Source organism: Bufo gargarizans, chromosome 3 (genome assembly GCF_014858855.1).
Source record: "Bufo gargarizans isolate SCDJY-AF-19 chromosome 3, ASM1485885v1, whole genome shotgun sequence".
NCBI classification, from domain to species: Eukaryota; Metazoa; Chordata; class Amphibia; order Anura; family Bufonidae; genus Bufo; species Bufo gargarizans.
The window spans coordinates 602,747,618-602,768,273 of NC_058082.1; the positions used below are offsets into that span (position 1 = coordinate 602,747,618).

A 20,656-nucleotide genomic window follows, 5' to 3' on the forward strand; every position below is an offset into this window, starting at 1 on the left:
GTGCAGCTGACAGAGCAGTAGTGGTGGTGGTGGGGTTAAAATATTCCTTGGCTTTGGGTTCAAATGTTGGTAAGTGTGCCTTTCTCGGGTACAGACGATTGAAGGAAGACATATTATACAGGTAAAAATGTATTGCAGGTAAAACTAATAATTTCCTATTTCAATCAAGAGCCCCATGATCACTTTCTGACACATGGCTCTCAATATGAAAATAGGCTGACCAAGTGGGAAATTCCTTTTATAAATACTTGGTAAAACAAAATGGCAGCATGGTGACTCAGTTGTTAGCAAAGTTTTAGGCAGCACTGGGGTCCTATGTTCAAATCTGACTGTCACGATCCCTACTCAATAGGTCACGTCACTGGGGTGAATTATACTAGCGAGCTCATCAAGTTACCACAGAAATTCCCACCCACCTATTGTAGATGACGGAATTATGCTAACTTACTCCCCTAGACTCTAACACCCCAATATTTTCTATCACAATAGCTGCCACCACCTATACTATAAGGCAAAAGGGGCCTATACTCAGATATCCTCTCAACCCAAATTTAACACAGTAAGGCCTCATGCACAAGACAGTATTTTTTTGCGGTCCGCAAAAAGGGGTTCCGTTGTTCCGTGATCCGTGTCCGTTTTTGTTTCCGTGTGCCTTCCTTTATTTTTGGAGGATCACCAGACATGAAGGAAAGTAAAAAAAATCGAAGTCAAGTTTGCCATGCAAATCAGAGGAAAAAAAAACGCGGACGCGCAGACGCGGGTGACAATCTTGTGTGCCTCCGTGTTTTTTCACGGACCCATTGACTTGAATGGGTCCGCGACCTGTTGTCTGTGAAAACGGACGCGGATGATAAACTGTGCATTAGCCCAGTTTTCCACGGACCCATTGAAAGTCAATAGGTCCGCAGAAAATCACGGAAAACGGAACAACGGACACGGGACACAACAACGGTCGTGTGCATGAGGCCTAACACAGGTTATCTATATGGGACCTAAAATCCTCTAAAACACTACTGGTAACGTTATTCCCTCCGAAAGAGCAAGTTCTATAAGACCACAAGGAAGGGACTTATTCATGTTTAAATTTAATACACAATAGTGCAGTGCAATACAAAAAGAAAGTGTCAGATAAAAACAAAATAGCTGAAGCTGAAGATATGGGCAGTCACTCCAAACGATGTGGATCCCCAAAATGGCTGACCATTACCTGTTCCCAAACACCCATTTTTAAACCCTCCTCAGCCGAGGCGTGGGCTGTGAGGGAACCTCCCTCCTTTCGGTCCAGCCTTCTGGGACATCTGATATTATTCAGGTTTCTGCCCCACCTTCCCAGAAGACTAACTGAGGTGGCAATATGAATCACGGTGATTCCTTGCTGTATGACAGGGATTGCAGGTACAGGTATGATCCCATAATCTGAGTCGCTTTGTCCCGGTCATACAGACACCAAATATGATTGAGTTATGATTTCCAGAAGGCCAGATCCTGAATACAGAGAAATGCCTCCTGTCCAGTATGGCACTGCATAGACTCTGCCCGAAGCCCATGTCAGGAGGAACACAATTATTAGGGTTCTGAGGCTGTGGGTGCCATGAGGTCGGAGTTATGGCTTCTGATATTATTTCATTCATCTACTGAATGGCTTAGACCACCCACTGGTCTAGCAGCCAACATGTCTAGGGTGGCTGCTCATTTTAAGTATCCCCCTCCCAGGTCTTCATTAGGATGCCCAAATGGTTTTCAATTAGCAGGCTTGTGCTAAATGGGGGCTTCCTCTGATAATGTGGAGTTTCTCACCTAGTCTTCAGACAAGCTGGCATCAAGAGGCACCATGTGCATTTGCTTAATAGATCAATTAGCCACTGCTATACATTTAGCTATTGATAATGTAAGTCTAGGAGAATATGAGATCTATCTATCTATCTATTTACCTCAGATTTCGTTACACTGACCAATGACAACATCTGCAAAGTCTGAAAACTCCCCTAGTGTTTGATTGGGTTTCCCCTGGTTTCCTCCCACACTCCAAACCATACACTGTACTTGAAATTGGCCTATGTGTGTTTGAGATTGAGAATTTAGATTGTGAACCTCCAAAGTGGCAATTTTTGGGTAGAACATTGCAGAAAATATGGGTAGTATTCAAGAAAAAGAACTAAACAAAACACTGTTTTGTGCCCTTGGGAATGATCTGGTCTGCTGCATGAATTGATCAAATTTATCAGATACTATACACAGCGTTACACAAATCATAAAATATACCAATATTACAATACTGCTTTTGAGCTTTGCTGTGTAGACAGGGACAGAGACAGCAAAGTCATTTCATGATTAGATTTAATTGGAGATGGCAGTTCTGTTATATTGGTGGAAGCCTAAATAAGGAAATATAGCAACACTATATACACAAGGCTCTGTATGCAGCTGTCCTGCCCTCCTTGGTCTCTGGAGGAAGCTTCATTTCATCTCTCCCTGGAGATTGTATTATAATAATATAGGGGGACATTTACTAACTTACTTACACCACTTTTGTGGTGTAAATAGGTCACACATTTTGTTGCATGCCCTTTGTGGAGCAAAGTGTGTGACATTCCTCCCTTCACGTGACTTTTCAGAAGTGGCTAGAAAAGGGGGAGTGGCGTGGGCAGTGAGCGGGTGGTGCCACACTCTTGCAACATTTATCTTTCTTCATGCCAGTTTCCTGGTGTGAAGAAAAATATAAATCTACCGGAGCTAGGAGACTGCCGTAGATTTAATTTTGTTGCATGGCACGTGGAAGATGCACCAAATATATCAGAGGCATACATAAATTTGGCCCATCCTCCAACAGTACAGGGGGAATCAAGACCGGCGCACAATACGCCGGGGCGCACAATACGCCGGTCTTGATAAATGTCTCCTATGTTTTCTACCGACATTTAAATGGGTTTTCCAAGATTTTTAAAACTTGTCACTGTTAATACCAGTGTCTGGACGCAGTGGTCACATGAATGGTATATGTGACCTCAACGCTCGGAACCAATGGGATTTGATTGCCTAGGAACAGAATGCAATGCTGGAGTGGCGGGACATTTAAAAGCTGAGTAAGTTCCTACATCCCTTTAATTAATTAAACTAAGTTAAAATACAGGATATAGTCCCGTTAGCACTAGTAGGAATATTGTTGGCTATATAGCTTTTTCTCTTAATTACTTTTGCATATTATTTTTCTTTTAAAAAAATATAACTTTGCTATATTATAGACATAAACCAAAAACAATGACACACTATTCATCACTTTGAAATCTGGGATCTTCATTATAGCTAAAAGCCGCATTTTAGGAAATCGCTCCTGTAAACCATTTATTATGAAAAACTATCCTGTCTGTTTTTCCATATTTGCAACTCTAAGTGTAAATTCACGAGAGGCTGCAGCGTGAATGATTTCATATGGTGCTTTGATTCCCCAGGCATCTTGTTAGATCATTATTATTCACTATACAGAATTTTACTCTTGTACGAGATTCTTAAATGCTGTATTCTGAATGAGAGCAGTATGACTAGATGAGCAGAAGATATAAACTGCTTTTATCTCTGTTAACTCTACGTTCTCCGACTAACGTTGTCTTACCTATTCCAAAAAGGAAACTCTAAGGCCCCTTTCACACGGGCGAGTTTTCCGTGCGGGTGCGATGCGTGCGGTGAAAGTATTGCACCCGCACTGAATCCTGACCCATTCATTTCTATGGGGCTGTGCACATGAGCGGCGATTTTCACGCATCACTTGTGCGTTGAGTGCAAATCGCAGCATGCTCTATATTGTCCGATTTTTACCCGACGCAGGCCCCATAGAAGTGAATGGGAAGCGTGAAAATCGCATAGCATCCGCAAGCAAGTACGGATGTGGTGCGATTTTCACGCACGGTTGCTAGGAGACGATCGGGATGGAGACCCGATCATTATTATTTTCCCTTATAACATGGTTATAAGGGAAAATAATAGCATTCTGAATACAGAATGCATAGTAAAACAGCGCTAGAGGGGTTAAAAAAAATTAAAAATAATTTAACTCACCTTAGTCCACTTGATCGTGAAGCCGGCATCTCCTTGTGTCTGATCTGCTGAACAGGACCTGGGGTGAGCATTAAATAGAGGTTAAGGACCTTTGATGACGTCACTCCGGTCATCACATGGTCTTTTACCTTGGTGAATCACCATGGTAAAAGATCATGTGACGTACCATGTGATGACCGGAGTGAAAATCACACTGCATCCGTACTTGCTTGCGGATGCTATGCGATTTTCACGCTTCCCATTCACTTCTATGGGGCCTGCGTCACGTGAAAATCGGACAATATAGGGCATGCTGCGATTTTCACTCAACGCACAAGTGATGCGTGAAAATCACCGCTCATGTGCATAGCCCCATAGAAATTAATGGGTCAGGATTCAGTGCGGGTGCAATACGTTCACCGCACGCATCGCACCCGCACGGAAAACTCGCCTGTGTGAAAGGGGCCTTAGAGTTTCCTTAGTCGGAGAACGTAGAGTTAACAGAGATAAAAGCAGTTTATATCTTCTGCTCATCTAGTCATATTGCTCTCATTCAGAATACAGCATTTAAGAATCTCGTACAAGAGTAAAATTCTGTATAGTGAATAATAATGATCTAACAAGGTACCAAACATGCACGATTTTTCTCACGCGAGTGCAACACATGACAATGTTTTGCACTCGCGCGGAAAAATCGCGCATTTTCCCACAACGCACCCGCCTCTTATCCGGGCAAAAATACTGACGCCCGTGTGAAAGAGGCCTAAGGCCTCTTTCACACGGGCATTGCGGGTGCGTTGCGGGAAAAGATGCGGGTGCATTGCGGTAACATGTGCGATTTTTCCCCGGTGAGCGCAAAACGTTTTAATGTGTTTTGCACGCGCGTGAGAAAAATCGGCAATTTTGTAAATTTTATTATTTTCCCTTATAACATGGTTATAAGGGAAAATAATAGCATTCTTTAATACAGAATGCTAAGTAAAAGGTCAATTGAGGGTTAAAAAAATAAAATAAATTTACTCACCTCCTCCAATTGATCGCGTAGCTGGTGCTCTCCTGTTCTTTCTTCAGGACCTGTGGTGACGTCACTGAGCTCATCACATGGTCCATTACCATGGTGATGGATCATGTGATGTATCATGTGATGAGCACAGTTATGTCACCACAGGCCCTTTGACAGGTCCTGAAGAAAGAACAGGAGACCGGCAGCTATGTGATCAATTGGAGGAGGTGAGTTAATTTATTTTTATTTTTTAACCCTCAATCGACCTTCTACTAAGGATTCTGTATTAAAGAATGCTATAATTTACCCTTATAATCATGTTATAAAGGAAAATAATACAGTGAATAGACTTTCATCCTAGCAACCATGCGTGAATATCGGACCCATTTCTATGGGGCTGTGCACATAAGGTGTGATTTTCACGCATCACTTGTGCGTTGCGTAAAAATTGCAGCAAGCTCTATATTGTGCGTTTTTCATGCAACGCAGGTCCCATAGAAGTGAATGGGGCTGCGTGAAAATCGCAAGCATCCGCAAGCAAATGCTTGCGATTTTCACGCAGCCCCATTCACTTCTATGGGACCTGCGTTGCATGAAAAACGCACAATATAGAGCTTGCTGCGATTTTTACGCAACGCACAAGTGATGTGTGAAAATCACCGCATATGTGCACAGCCCCATAGAAATGAATGGGTCCGGATTCAGTGTAAGTGTAATGCATTCACCTCACGCATCGCACCCACGCGGAAAACTTGCCCGTGTAGGGGGCCGAAGGAAATTTTGTATATTCTTACAATTAAATGTCTATTTACTGCAATGAAAATGACCTTTCCATGCACTGACCCCATGGTGAGCTTGTGATGGACTTGTGTGTGTATACTGCAGCCAATCGGAAGAAGCATTGCAGGAGGGAGAAAGGAGCCACCTGAACCAATCATGAGACAGAAGGTGTTTGTGACTACTTCAGGCTCCCTGTAGGTATTGCAGAAACTGGAGTCACAGATCCCATCTCTGTCAAAATGGAAATGAGCTAAAGAGCAGCGGCAAACACTGAAGAATAGAAATGGCAGGTAATCATCACTTCCACATCTTTTTGAGCTAATTGTTATAAAATAATAAAGACTGTATAGTCCCCCATCGTTTCAAGTACCTCTACTTGAATCTTCCCTGACGCCACAGCCATGATGTTCCCATTCACACCACACTGCAGCCAATCACTGGCCTCAGTAGTATATGACATGACATCACTGAGGTCAGTGATTGGCTGCAGTGGTCTACGCTTGTGGAGTATACAGGCGCTTCATTGGTGATGAACAATAAACAAAGCCCCAGTGGGGAGGATCGCAGTGGAAGCAGCGGAGGATGAAATGGTTGAGTATATTTTCCTTTATTATTTTATGACAATCGCTGGCTTAGGATACATTTTTGTATATGTTGGAAAACCCCTTTAAGAAATTATATTAATATTTAGCTTTAAAAAGTTGACCCCTGAAAAGCAGGGGTAAAAAAAGTCTTAGACTAAGCTGGGCAGTTGACTAACAAAATAGGGGAGACTTGTTAACCGCTACAGGACCTGTTATTCCTCCTAGACGCGCCGGTGCGTCCTCTCGCGAGAGGCGAGATTTCCTGTGAACGCGCGCACACAGGCGCGCGCGTTCACAGGATCGGAAGGTAAGCAAGTGAATCTACAGCCTGCCAGCGGCGATCGTTCGCTGGCAGGCTGTAGATGCGATTTTTTTAACCCCTAACAGGTATATTAGACGCTGTTTTGATAACAGCGTCTAATATACCTGCTACCTGGTCCTCTGGTGGTCCCTTTTGCTTGGATCGTCCACCAGAGGACACAGGTAGCTCTCTAAAGTAGCACCAAACACCACTACACTACACCCCCCCCTGTCACTTATTAACCCCTTATGAACCCCTGATCACCCCATATACACTCCCTGGTCACCCACTGTCATTGATCACCCCCCTGTAAGGCTCCATTCAGATGTCCGTATGTGTTTTACGGATCCACGCATCCATGGATCAGATCCGCAAAACACATACGGACGTCTGAATGGAGCCTTACAGGGGGGTGATCAGAGAGTCTATATGGGATGATCACCCCCCTGTAAGGCTCCATTCAGACGTCCGTATGTGTTTTACGTATCCACACATCCATGGATCGGATCCGCAAAACACATACGGACGTCTGAATGGAGCCTTACAGGGGGGTGATCAGGGAGTCTATATGGGGTGATCACCACCCTGTCATTGATCACCCTCCTGTCAGGCTCCATTCAGACGTCCGTATGTGTTTTGCTCTGTGTAAGGCTCCATTCAGACATTTTTTTGGCACAAGTTAGCGGAAATTGATTTTTTATATTTTTTTGTTTTTTGTTTTTTCTTACAAAGTCTCATATTCCACTAACTTGTGTCAAAAAATAAAATCTCACATGAACTCACCATACCCCTCACGGAATCCAAATGCGCAATTTTTTTTAGACATTTATATTCCAGACTTCTTCTCACGCTTTAGGGTGCCTAAAATGCCAGGGCAGTATAAATACCCCACATGTGACCCCATTTCGGAAAGAAGACACCCCAAGGTATTCCGTGAGGGGCATATTGAGTCCATGAAAGATTTAATTTTTTGTCCCAAGTTAGCGGAAAGGGAGACTTTGTGAGAAAAAATAAAATAAAAAAATTTACGCTAACTTGTGCCAAAAAAATTAAATGGCTATGAACTCGCCATGCCCCTGATTGAATACCTTGGTGTCTTCTTTCCAAAATGGGGTCACATGTGGGGTATTTATACTGTCCTGGCTTTTTAGGGGCCCTAAAGCGTGAGAAGAAGTCTGGGATCCAAATGTCTAAAAATGCTCTCCTAAAAGGAATTTGGGCCCCTTTGCACATCTAGGCTGCAAAAAAGTGTCACACATGTGGTATCGCCGTACTCAGGAGAAGTTGGGGAATGTGTTTTGGGGTGTCATTTTACATATACCCATGCTGGGGGAGATAAATATCTTGGTCAAATGCCAACTTTGTATAAAAAAATGGGAAAAGTTGTCTTTTGCTGAGATATTTCTCTCACCCAGCATGGGTATATGTAAAAAGACACCCCAAAACACATTCCCCAACTTCTCCTGAGTACGGCGATACCAGATGTGTGACACTTTTTTGCAGCCTAGGTGGGCAAATGGGCCCACATTCCAAAGAGCACCTTTCGGATTTCACAGGGCATTTTTTACAGATTTAGATTTCAAACTACTTCTCACGCATTTGGGCCCCTAAAATGCCAGGGCAGTATAAATACCCCACAAGTGACCCCATTTTGGAAAGAAGACACCCCAAGGTATTCCGTGAGGGGCATATTGAGTCCATGAAAGATTTTATTTTTTGTCCCAAGTTAGCGGAAAGGGAGACTTTGTGAGAAAAAAATAAATAAAAAAATTCACGCTAACTTGTGCCAAAAAAATTAAATGGCTATGAACTCGCCATGCCCCTGATTGAATACCTTAGTGTCTTCTTTCCAAAATGGGGTCACATGTGGGGTATTTATACTGTCCTGGCTTTTTAGGGGCCCTAAAGCGTGAGAAGAAGTCTGGGATCCAAATGTCTAAAAATGCTCTCCTAAAAGGAATTTGGGCCCCTTTGCACATCTAGGCTGCAAAAAAGTGTCACACATGTGGTATCGCCGTACTCAGGAGAAGTTGGGGAATGTGTTTTGGGGCGTCATTTTACATATACCCATGCTGGGGGAGATAAATATCTTGGTCAAATGCCATCTTTGTATAAAAAAATGGGAAAAGTTGTCTTTTGCCGAGATATTTCTCTCACCCAGCATGGGTATATGTAAAAAGACACCCCAAAACACATTCCCCAACTTCTCCTGAGTACGGCGATACCAGATGTGTGACACTTTTTTGCAGCCTAGGTGGGCAAATGGGCCCAAATTCCAAAGTGCACCTTTCGGATTTCACAGGGCATTTTTTACAGATTTAGATTTCAAACTACTTCTCACGCATTTGGGCCCCTAAAATGCCAGGGCAGTATAAATACCCCACAAGTGACCCCATTTTGGAAAGAAGACACCCCAAGGTATTCCGTGAGGGGCATGGCGGGTTCATATAATTCTTTAATTTTTGTCACAAGTTAGCGGAAAATGATGACTTATTTTTTATTTAATTTTTTCTTACAAAGTCTCATATTCCACTAACTTGTGACAAAAAAATAAAAACTTTCATGAACTCACTATGCCCATCACGAAATACCTTGGTCTGGTCATTAAGGGTGTTTAAGCTAGGGGGGCTGAGGTGGTTAAGAACTGCGTTTTGTACACTGGTTATAATTTGTCCTGTGCTGGAGTGAGATCCACACAGTTACCCATTAATTTTAAATGTGGCCGGAATGTGCTGTTTGCATTTGCGGATCCGCACTTCCGCATCTGTGCTTCCGTTTCCGCAAAAAAATAGAACATGTCCTATTCTTGTCCGCAATTGCAGACAAGATTATTCATTTTCTATTATAGTGCCAGCGATGTGCGGTCCACAAATTGCGGAATGCACATTTCCGGTGTCCGTGTCACAAATTGCGGAATGCACATTGCTGGTGTCTGTGTTTTGCGGATCCGCAAAACACTTACGAACGTGTGAATGGACCCTCATAGTAAAATTATTAAAGGTTACGTTTTATCTTGATGTATATTCTAATGGATTGCCTTCCTTGTACAATGTTATAAAATACTTTCTATGTAGAAAGTATATTATAGTGCATTTGTATTGTGCGGCAGTTGTGTGCGGTTCTGCTGCGATACGGCAGGTATATAGAGGGACAAGCGTTATTGGAACAAATAATTTCTACTGGTGTGATATTCCAGACGTCCCCCAAAAAACTGATTGTGAACACGATCAAATGTTTACGAACCGCAAGTTCCCGGCGGGTCCCATTCATTTTAATGGCAGGCGAACCTGAAAAACCTTCAGCTCATATTTGCAGCCAAGAAATAATTACTAGAAGTGCACAAATAGTCCCACAACATGGACAGTAACATACCAGATGTATTATTCGAATTTGCGATCTCCATTCATTTTTTTTTCAATGCGAAATATCGGCAATTCAATTCTTGCGTACGTGCATGCGCAAATGCACTATAAAGAAAGTATATTGGTATATAACACCCCACTTCAATCTGTTTTTTTGGGTGACGACTTGTATATCACACCAGTAGAAATTATTTGTTCCAATAACGCTTGTCCCTCTATATACCTGCAGTATCGCAGCAGAACCGCACACAACTGCCGCACAATACAAATGCACTATAATATACTTTCTACATAGAAAGTATATTATAACATTGTACAAGGAAGGCAATCCATTAGAATATACATGAAGATAAAACATAACCTTTAATAATTTTACTATGAGGGTCCATTCACACGTTCGTAAGTGTGGAAATGTGCATTCCGCAATTTGTGGACCACACATCGCCGGCACTATAATAGAAAATGCCTAATCTTGTCTGCAATTGCGGACAAGAATAGGACATGTTCTATTTTTTTGCGGAAACGGAAGCACAGATGCGGAAGTGCGGATCCGCAAATGTAGATGTGGATCCGCAAATGCAGATGTGGATCCGCAAATGCAGACAGCACATTCCGGCCACATTGAAAATTGCGGAACGGATGCGGACCCATTTTGCGGATGTGTGAATGGAAAAGATATCCCTCAAAATGAAAATATATAAAATTATTAAAGTAAAGCAAAAAGTATAGATGTGGTAGGCAATAGCAACTGCTCGGCTGCACTAAATCAGGTGCTCGGCGGCACCAAATCAGAAACCATATGTCCTACCACAATCCAGTGCACATCCATGAAATCCCAGAGGGAAAGCAAAAAACATCCATCCCTGGGCTAGATGATGATGTGGGATTGAAGGACAGGGTGGACAAAGAACTGTCCCTGATATTGCCCTACAGGGGGTGCTATTCTGGCCCTGATAGCCTAACCACAGACCACCCACCCTGATAAGAGCGACCCTGTCCAGAACCTTACCCTATATAAAAATGGCCCTAGTAAGCCCCTAGACTCCTGACTTCCAGGTGATCACTATATAGATCTATGTGTTTTGACTCATTATAAAAGTATATTATAAGTATATCACACCCCTCTGTGTATCACACCTATCGATAGCACACATATAGTAGGCCTAAAATGACTTTTGTGGCCCTATTAGCTAGCGTTTGGTGTCCCTAACAGTCTATTTCTGCTCCACACAGCAACCTCTCCCTACACTGGAAAAACACTAAATGTAAAATGGCGGCCAGATCAGGTTTATTTATAAGGTAGGGGGTGTGTCCATGTGCTGAAACGTTTCAATTGGCTGTCCTGTACCACCTGATGGATATGTCATGGGTCAAAGTTCTTCACAATGTAAAAGAATATAGCGGGAGCGAATTTCTCCATATGTTCGCATGTTCGGCGAATCGCGAACACGCAAAGTTCGCCGCGAAACGACCGCCGGGCGAAACGCAAGTCCATCTCTATTGAGGATATTTCGCTTTATTATCTTATGACAAATTTCGGGCTGCCCGCAAATAAGAACAGATATCTACTCCAGCCAGGAGCAGCAGTAGATTTCTGGTGACGGGAGGCAAAGTATGTGACTTTTATATGCCAGACAACTGATGTAGAAGTTAAATAAATCTCCCTCTATGTCCTTTAAAAAAAAAAAAAAGATGATTTTTTGACATCTTTTTTTTTTAGCATAAAAATCCATCAGAAAGATATTACACACTAGGCCACAGGGAATTCTAAAATACCATTGAAACACTATGAAGTGGCATGTAATGTTTTTGCACCCTTTTTCTTTCTTTTTTTTTCATCACAGCATGCTATGGGTGGCATTTTTTCACGTTTTCTATAAACATATGGGGATTAAAAAATCTGAAAAACGCGTGACTACAAAATGCTAGTTCATAAAATGCTTGTAAAAAACAAGTTTTTTTACACGCCCCAAAAATACATAGTGTGACAGCACCCTGGGGGTGACTTTTCACATTGCAGTCAAACCATATTTTATTTGCTTTAAGGGCATCTGTCAGCAGAATTTTTACCTGAAAATGAGTCTCTAGGAGCAACGGGGGCGTTGCTGTTACACCTAGAGGCTTTGCTCTCTCTGCAACTCTGCACTTTGATTGACAGAGCCACACAGGCGTGATCACGTTTACACTGCTTAGTCCTGTCAATCAAAGTGGAGAGGCTGCAGCAGTTGCAGAGAGAGCTGAGCCTCTAGGTGTAATGGCAACGCCCCTGTTGCTCCTAGAGGCTCATTTGCATATATTAATAATAATAATTAATAATTTTTCTCAGCAATGCGGGCACATATGAACATGGGACCAACACAGATGTCTTCAGCTGCCAAGTGCACATGTAACGGGTCGGCCAGTGTCATAGGGACAAATCTGCTGATAGATGCCCTTTAAAATTGAGGCAAAACCCCACCATTTTACCAAAATTTAGTGAAAACTGCCTAAGAAGTGATTTGACCGTGATGTGTGAACTCACTCACAGGGAGAGATTTATCGAGACTGGCGCGTGCCATGCGCTGCAGGAGGATGCACTTCATTTATGGAGCTCCTGTAGATTTCAGTCTTCATTTACGCCAGAAAACTGGCAAACAAGAAGATAAATGTGTGGGGACTTCCTTCCCCCTCCTTCTCCATGAGGGCAGTGTATAAATGGCAATTGCAACTACATTTTGTCACAATGGTGTTTAAATACATTTGCAAACACAGAAACCTGGTGTAGAGAGATGATACATCTTCCCCTTAGTCTTTTAGATCTGAATTATTACTATAATTGCACCATTTCCTAATCAGGTTGAGCTCTTGATTCTGATTAGAATAGCAATTAAACATAGACTCAGGTAATCTTATTATAGCACAGGCATTACTCATGCATGTTCACATCTGTGCTAATCCATGAAGCTGCACTATAAACCTGATTTGTGAAATGACACAGCTTGGGAAGCAAAGGTATAATCTCCTACATATTTCATGCAATTGTGAGAACACCTGCAACGCTCTGGCAAATGAAACAGACGACCACAGCCTTCTCCATAATCAAAACTCCCTAATGATATCTCTCCAGCCTATAAGAGGTGTCAAACGGATGTGAGAACTGTGCATCGCATGTCATATAATGGACTGTAACTTATTGATGAGGGATAGCAAAAGCTATTGGGCATTAGGAAAAGACAGTAAAAATCCCATAACTGTACAAAAGAGTTATACTTTATTCTGTGCTGCGGATGTTGAAATTCTCCAGAATAGACACAACAGATATATTTTTGAAAATCGTTGTATAAAAAGACCGCGCTGCTACTCACTGCTCTGAGCCTCCTCTTTTTTTTGGTACAGTACAAATATCTGGCATGGAAACGGACCATCAAGCTCCACAGATAGGTATCTCTCCTCTACCCAACCTTCCTGTAGGTAATCAAGGAATCACAACCATAGTGAAGCACTGACTTCCGCTGTACATTAAAAATGTTTTATTATACTCACAAGCAGAAACTTGATTAAAACGTGTGTATAAAATCACAAAGGTGCACAATCACAGGTATCGCCCGCCCCGGGTTGCGCTTACGCGCTTCTTCAGGAGAGAGCACCTACACTCCAAATGACCAACCTTATAAACCCCTCATAGTACCACCCCTTACCCACATCATTTAATCATACACAATTAAAACCACAAATCAATATAAACAAAGAAATTAAAAACAAAGACGTCCTCACTAATCTATTTTTACCCCCCACTCTTGTACATAATATTAACTATAAAAGAAATAGGCAAAGGTAACTGGTCACATGATAACACACGTAATCAAGGTCATCTGACAGAATCCAACCAACCACTGATTGGCACCACCCCTTACAACCGAAGGTCCTAACATAATGTTACCTATAAAGGAAATAGGCCAGTATCATTCACAAAGGTAACCGGACACATGATAACACATGTGATCCAGGTCACCTGACAAAATCCAACCAACCACTTCTTGGTACCACCCCTTACAACCGAAGGTCCTACCTCAATAGCAGTGGCGTTATGTAACGTATAGAACTAAATTAAGCAATCTCTTAATATTTAGTCCGTTAGGTTGTAGTGTCCCTAGATGTTACATCCACTCCACCTCCCTCTTATTACTTTTTGTTACATAATCGCCCCCTCGCCAATGAGTTTTAACGAATTCCACACCCATAAAACGCAGTCCCTCAGGGTTCTTCTGATGGCTTCTCGCAAAATGAATGGGAACACCATGCGTTTCTAGTCCTTTGTTTATATTGCGTATATGCGTTTAGACCCGAGTTTTAAGTTTTAAGGCCGCAAGGGCACTCTAATACATAGATCACCCCTGTACTTTCGCATGTGATGCTCCCCTTTACCTTAAACACTCGTTCACTTCTACTGGCACATATCACCTGCATTGTCCGCAATCTATCATTCCTGCTCCTATTTTTGCAAGGGAGACAGAATCCACACCAGGTAAATTTATCCTCTCTTTTCCTCTCATCACTCTTACGTTCAGCACTATGTACTAAACTGCTGCCAAAGATTAGGGGCCTTCTTAAAGATGCTCGGGAAGGACTCCTCTTAAATTAGGGGTCATTCTTCAATATCCCCCAATTTTTTCTGATTGCGTTTTTGTGTTCAATTGCGTTAAAAAACTAAAGTTAAAAACATTATCGCCTTCCACTTTTCCCACATTTTGCCTCTTTCCAATTTCTTCAACCTCCTCCCTACATTCAATTCTCCCTCATAACCTTTTTCTAGGAACCGATCTTTAATGATCTGACTCTCCTGGCGGAAGTCCCTTTGCTCTGTACAGTTTTGATGCACCCTATTGAATTGTCCCTTGGGGATATTCCTAAGCCAAGGGTTATAATGGCAACTTGTGAGGTCAATATACGCATTGATGTCCGTGGCTTTAATAGAAAGTCTTAGTTTTATAGCGGCCATCCTCTATAAAAATAGTAAGATCTAAAAAGTCAATTGAGGTGGCACTAATGGTAAAGTAAAAGTAAAATTAAGGTTCCACTCATTAATGTTAATCCCCGCAATAAAATCTTTCACACCCTGTCATTCCCCTCTCCAAGCAAGCAGGCAGTCGTCGATGTAATGACTCCACATCACCAACTCTCCTTTCTCTGTTTTTTGTTAAGTGCCAGGCTGATGTAATCCGTCTCCCACGCCGCCATAAAGAGGTTAGCGAAACTTGGGGCGAATTTCGCCCCCATCACCATCCCTGTGCACTGGAGGTAATACGTGTCCTCAAACATAAAATAGTTGTGACACAAGCAAAAATCGGTGCAATCTACTATAAATTTCCTTTGGAAAGTCAGAATCCCTCTCCAGAGCCTCCTTAACTCCCCTACGTCCCAACTGTTTCGGGATGACTGTATAAAGGGAGGTGACATCAATGGTGGCAAGCTACATGTCACTTCCACTTGTCCCCAAGCTATTCACTAACTGAATTACATGCCCAGAGTCCTTGAAATACGACGGAACTAGTGTCACAAGATCCTGGAGAAAATGATCTATGTACTCAGAGAGTCGGCTCGTAATAGAGTTGATCCCCGACACGATAGGTCTCCCTGGGGGATCGACCAGACTTTTATAGACCTTGGGCAAATGGTAAATCACAGGCGTGACAGGGTGCTTAATTTGCAGGTACTCTAATTCTTTTTTATTTAAAATACCCTTGTCAAAACCTTCTTGAAGCAATGCACACATTTCACCCTTCTATTACATAACCAGATTTTTCTTTAATTTTCGATAAGTCTCCTCATCTGAAATAAGCCTACACATTTCCTTCTTATATTTCTCTATGTCCATTATAACCACCCCTCCTCCCTTGTCTGCTGGCTTTATTAAGATCTTGATGTTTTTTTTTCAAGATTACTCAATGCCATTTTTTCTTCCTTGGTTAGGTTATAGTACTTGGGTTTTGCGTCTAGTTTTTCTAATTCCCACAACATACCTCTTTTAGAACTCTCTATACAGTCAATCTCCTTATTTTTAGGGAAAAAATTTGACTTGTCCCGCAGTTGAGAACAATACCATTCATAATGCCTGCGTTTTTCAAAGACACCACCTGTTTACTCAGGAAATACTTAGCAATGTTTAATTTTCTAGTATATTTGTGTATATCCCAAAAAAGTTTCAAATTGATTTTGCTTATGAGTGGGTGCAAATGTCAAATCTTTGACTAGTACCCGTTCTTCCTCTCTTTGATTTGAATTTGTTTATATTGATTTGTGGTTTTAATTGTGTATGATTAAATGATGTGGATAAGGGGTGGGACTAAGGGGTTTATAAGGTTGGTCTTTTGGAGTGCAGGTGTTCGCTCCTGAAGAAGTGAAACCCGGGTCGGGCGATACCTGTGATTGTGCATCTTTGTGATTTTATACATACGTTTGTGAGTATAGTAAAACATTTTCAATGTACGAAGGAAGTCAGTGCTTCACTATGGTTGTGATTCCTTGATTACCTACAGAAAGGTTGGGTAGAGGAGAGATACCTATCTGTGTAGCTTGATGGTCCGTTTCCATGCCAGATATTTGCTCTGTACCGAAAAAAAAGGAGGCTCAGAGGAGTGAGCAGCAGAGCGGTCTTCTTATACAATGATTTACTGGATTCTGTGATTTTAACCCACATCACATCGAGGACCTCCAGCGCGATAAGTACAGCTTTGTATCTAAGTGACTTTTTTCTTTGTGAGATCTATTTTTGAGCAGTTCCAGAATCTGCACTCTGGTAGACGTCTATCTGCAGTTTTCTATAGCAATGGAGGTATAATAAGTGTGATGGTAGCTGTATATTAAGAGTACTGTCACATAAGAGGATTCTCCAGTGGTCCCTCCAAAGAATGAGCAGAAGATAAGCCTATTTAGACCTGATTATGAGACCAATCACTTCAGACTAGGTCTGTTTCTTATGGGCTGATCACAAATACCTAGTAGACCTTTCTGATGATCAGATGTGGGGTGGGCCATCAGAAGTATGAACAGGGGATAAGTGTTTATTTTTTTCTACAATTATGAGTATACAGTGTTTAACTATAGGGGTGTAGCTACATATAGGTGATGCAAAGATACCAGAACGTAAGGGTCTGGTTCATAAGGGGCCCAAAAGTCCTACCATATAGGAAGACAGCATTATACACTGCCTAGCCAAAAAAAGGGTCACCACCTGGATTTAAACAAGCAAATAGGTAAAGGCCTCCCAGTTGGGCAGGTCTAGGGTTCAGCAATGTTTTGTGCCCAAATCAGGGGCGTAGCTATAGGGGGTTCAGAGGTAGCAGTTGCAACCAGGCCCAGGAGTCTAAGAGGGCCAAAAGACCCTTGTGCCATATAAGAAGACACTGGTATTATAGAAAGTGCATGGATTAGGTCAATAATTTGGCATGGGGTGGTGCACCAATTTTTGCTTCAGGCAGTACAAAGGCTATGTGTTTTCCTGCCCCTGGCCACAAAGCACTGAGGGAAGGGGGCCATGAGCCTTTAGCTACTCCCCTGGCCCAAAGAATGAGGTCAGCTGACTACCTGAATGACCAGGTTATTCCATCAAAGGATTTTTTTTTCTTCCCTGATGGCACGGGCATATGCCAAGGTGACAATGCCATTTGGCTCAAATTGTGAAAGAGTGGCTCAGGAAGAAAGAGACCTCATTTTCACACATGGATTGGCCACCACAGAGTCCAGACCTGAAACCCATTGAGAATCTTTGGGATGTGCTGGTGAAGACTTTGTGCAGTGGTCCAAATCTCCCAATAAAAGATCTTGGGGGGGGGGGGGGGGGGGGGGGGAGGGATGCAACTCTAAATGTGTGCCATAATCAAAGCTAAAGGCAGTCCAATGAAATATTAAAGTGTGTGACCTTTTTTTTCTGGCAAGGCAGAGTACATGGTATCTGGTATCTGGGGGAGTTGTTACAGATTTTGCAATGGGGCCCAGGAGCTTTAACTTACAACTCTAGCTATACCGAGCATCCTCCAAGAATGTCATCAGTGTGAATCTTTCTGGTGAATGTGGCTGGTGGCAGTTCCCTGCAATTCACAAGGCCAGGGCACTGCTGTGCAAATCAGTGTTATGGCCCCATCCTTCTCAGGATTCATGAGGGTCCCAAAGGTCAACATATATTAGTAACTGGCCATCACTTTATAAAATGGGAATAACCCTCTAACTCTAAAAAGTCACTACCACTACATCTGTAATATCAATTTTATGTAGAGCAGCCACATACTCATAAGGTCCAATAGTCCCTTCTCTTGCTCTTTGAATGTGTTGTTCCTTTTCATGCAGGTTTACAGATGTCTCAAATGTCATCAGGAAGGTAATCAAAATTGATGGCGGCATTGTTAAACTTTACGAATGTGCTGTGGGTGTAACAAAACCGCTCAATGGCAATGACTGACAAATCATTCTTCTGCGGAACAGACGGCAAAAACTAAGACTTGATTAATGGTTCTGTATCAGAACCTTGGCAGAGGAACAGCACCTGCGGACATAATAGCAGGTAACATTTACAGAGAAGTAATAATATTTCAGCGTATAATTACTTGCACATCTAAAACAGAGGGGTGATACAGTCATAAACACAAAGAAGTCTATAAAGAATTATATTTATTGCTGTTAATCATTCCCCATCACTTTATTTTACTCATAATTAACCTAGATTGCAAAATAGTCCATTAAAAACATTGACAAACCGGTAATTTACCGTCATTAAAGCACCCAGGCCTAAAGTGTAAACCTTATATAAAAAATAAAAAAAAATGCTAATATCACCAGTATATGTGTAAATATGGCTCGTGGTTCTCAGAACTCGAGATATGTGACATGACAGCCTGACATTGCTACTACGAGTGTTTTTCCCAACTGGGTTTTCTTAGAACCCTTGGGTTCCTCAGAACTTGGCCAGATGTTCCCTGATGCAACTTGGAAAAAAGTCTTAAAGGAGAACAAGTTCCTGCAGCAGGGCCTCTGGAACAGAAGATTCGTAGTTACCTGCTCCATGCCGCTCTGGTCCTCCGCTCTCTCCATCTTCTGATGTCTACACTGTTTATGTCTGGTGGGCTATGAACATGGTCACATGCACCACTGCAGCCAATGACTGGATTCAGCGGTGATGTAGCCACAAGCAGCGTGTCACCACTGAAGCCAGTCATTAGCTGACTGGCTAATAAAAATAGCGCAATGGCTAATGCTCAAGGCGGACTACAGTATAAGGTATTGATTTTAAAAAAAAATCCAGCAACAGGTTCTCTTTAAAAGGGCTGTCCGGGTTCAGAGCTGAACCTGGACATACCCTGATTTTTACCCGGGCAGCCCCCCTGAGGCTAGCATCGGAGCATCTCAAAGGCTTAGCGGAAAGTAGATAAAGAAAAGGATGGGGCCTAAGATGTGACATTTAGAGCCAAAATCTTGGTGCAATTCTGGTGCTAAAATCTGTCTTAGGCCTCATGCACACAACCGTAGGTATTTTGCGGTCCGGTGATGGACCATGTGATGAGCGCAGTGACATCACCACAGGTCCTTTTCCTTAAAGAAGAAGAAAGAAGAGAAGCCGGGCTGCGCGAATGAGTGGATTAAGGTAAGTTATTATTTAGTAAATTTACTTTATATTAGTAAAAAATTTTTTTTTTTAACCCCTCCATCACTATTTTACTAAGCATTTTGTATTAAGAATGCTAATATTTTCCCTTATAACCATGTTATAAGGGAAAATAATAAAATCTACAGAACACCTAACCCAAACCCGAACTTCTGTGAAGAAGTCCGGGTTCGTGTACCAATCATGCCGATTTTTCTCCCACGCGTGCAAAACGCATTAAAACGCTTTGCACTCGCGGGGAAAAATCGCGCATGTTCCTGCAACGTACCCGCATCTTTTCCCGCAACGCCCGTGTCAACCCAGCCTAAGAAGGAGGGCTCCTGATTGGAAAACCTCTTATAAGAGGCAGCCTAAAAAAGTTTTAGCTGTACTCTCCCTGGTGAACCCAGCCTGCCCATGTATTATATAGATGACCAGTGATTATAGATGGCCAATGAATATAGATGGCGCTGTGTAATACTACATTTCTCCTGCAGTGGCCGCTGTGTGATCTCTGAGGTTTCAGAAGCAGGACCTGTGACAATCAGTTCATTGCTTCATGCCAACCCTGACATTTCAAGAACTGGATTACATTTGCTTTAGAGCTCATGCACACAACCGTCACCCAACCGTCGCCTGTTTTGCGGTCTGCAAATTGCGAATCCGCAAAACACGGGTACCGGCCATGTGCGTTCCGCATTTTGCAGAACGGAATGTCCGGGCCATAATAGAACAGTCCTATCCTTGTTTGTAAAGCGGACACGACTAGGAAATGTTCTATATTTTTGCAGATGCCAAGGAACGGACATACGGATGCAGGCAGCACATGGTGGTGTGCTGTCCGTTGCGGCCCCACTGAAGTAAATGGGTCCACATCCGACCTGCAAAAAAATGCAGACAAAAAATACATTAGTATGAATGAGCCCTTAGAATCACATCTAGTTGGAAACCATACTGTCTATTATACCACTGCTACAACTT

The 20,656-nt window shown here is 42.4% G+C and overlaps 1 protein-coding gene across 1 annotated transcript in view; it reads right to left on the minus strand.

Annotated features, from left to right (window-relative positions):
- Positions 1 to 20,656, minus strand: part of EPHA6 (EPH receptor A6) — a 983,829-nt gene that overhangs the window by 86,979 nt on the left and 876,194 nt on the right. The window lies entirely within an intron of this gene.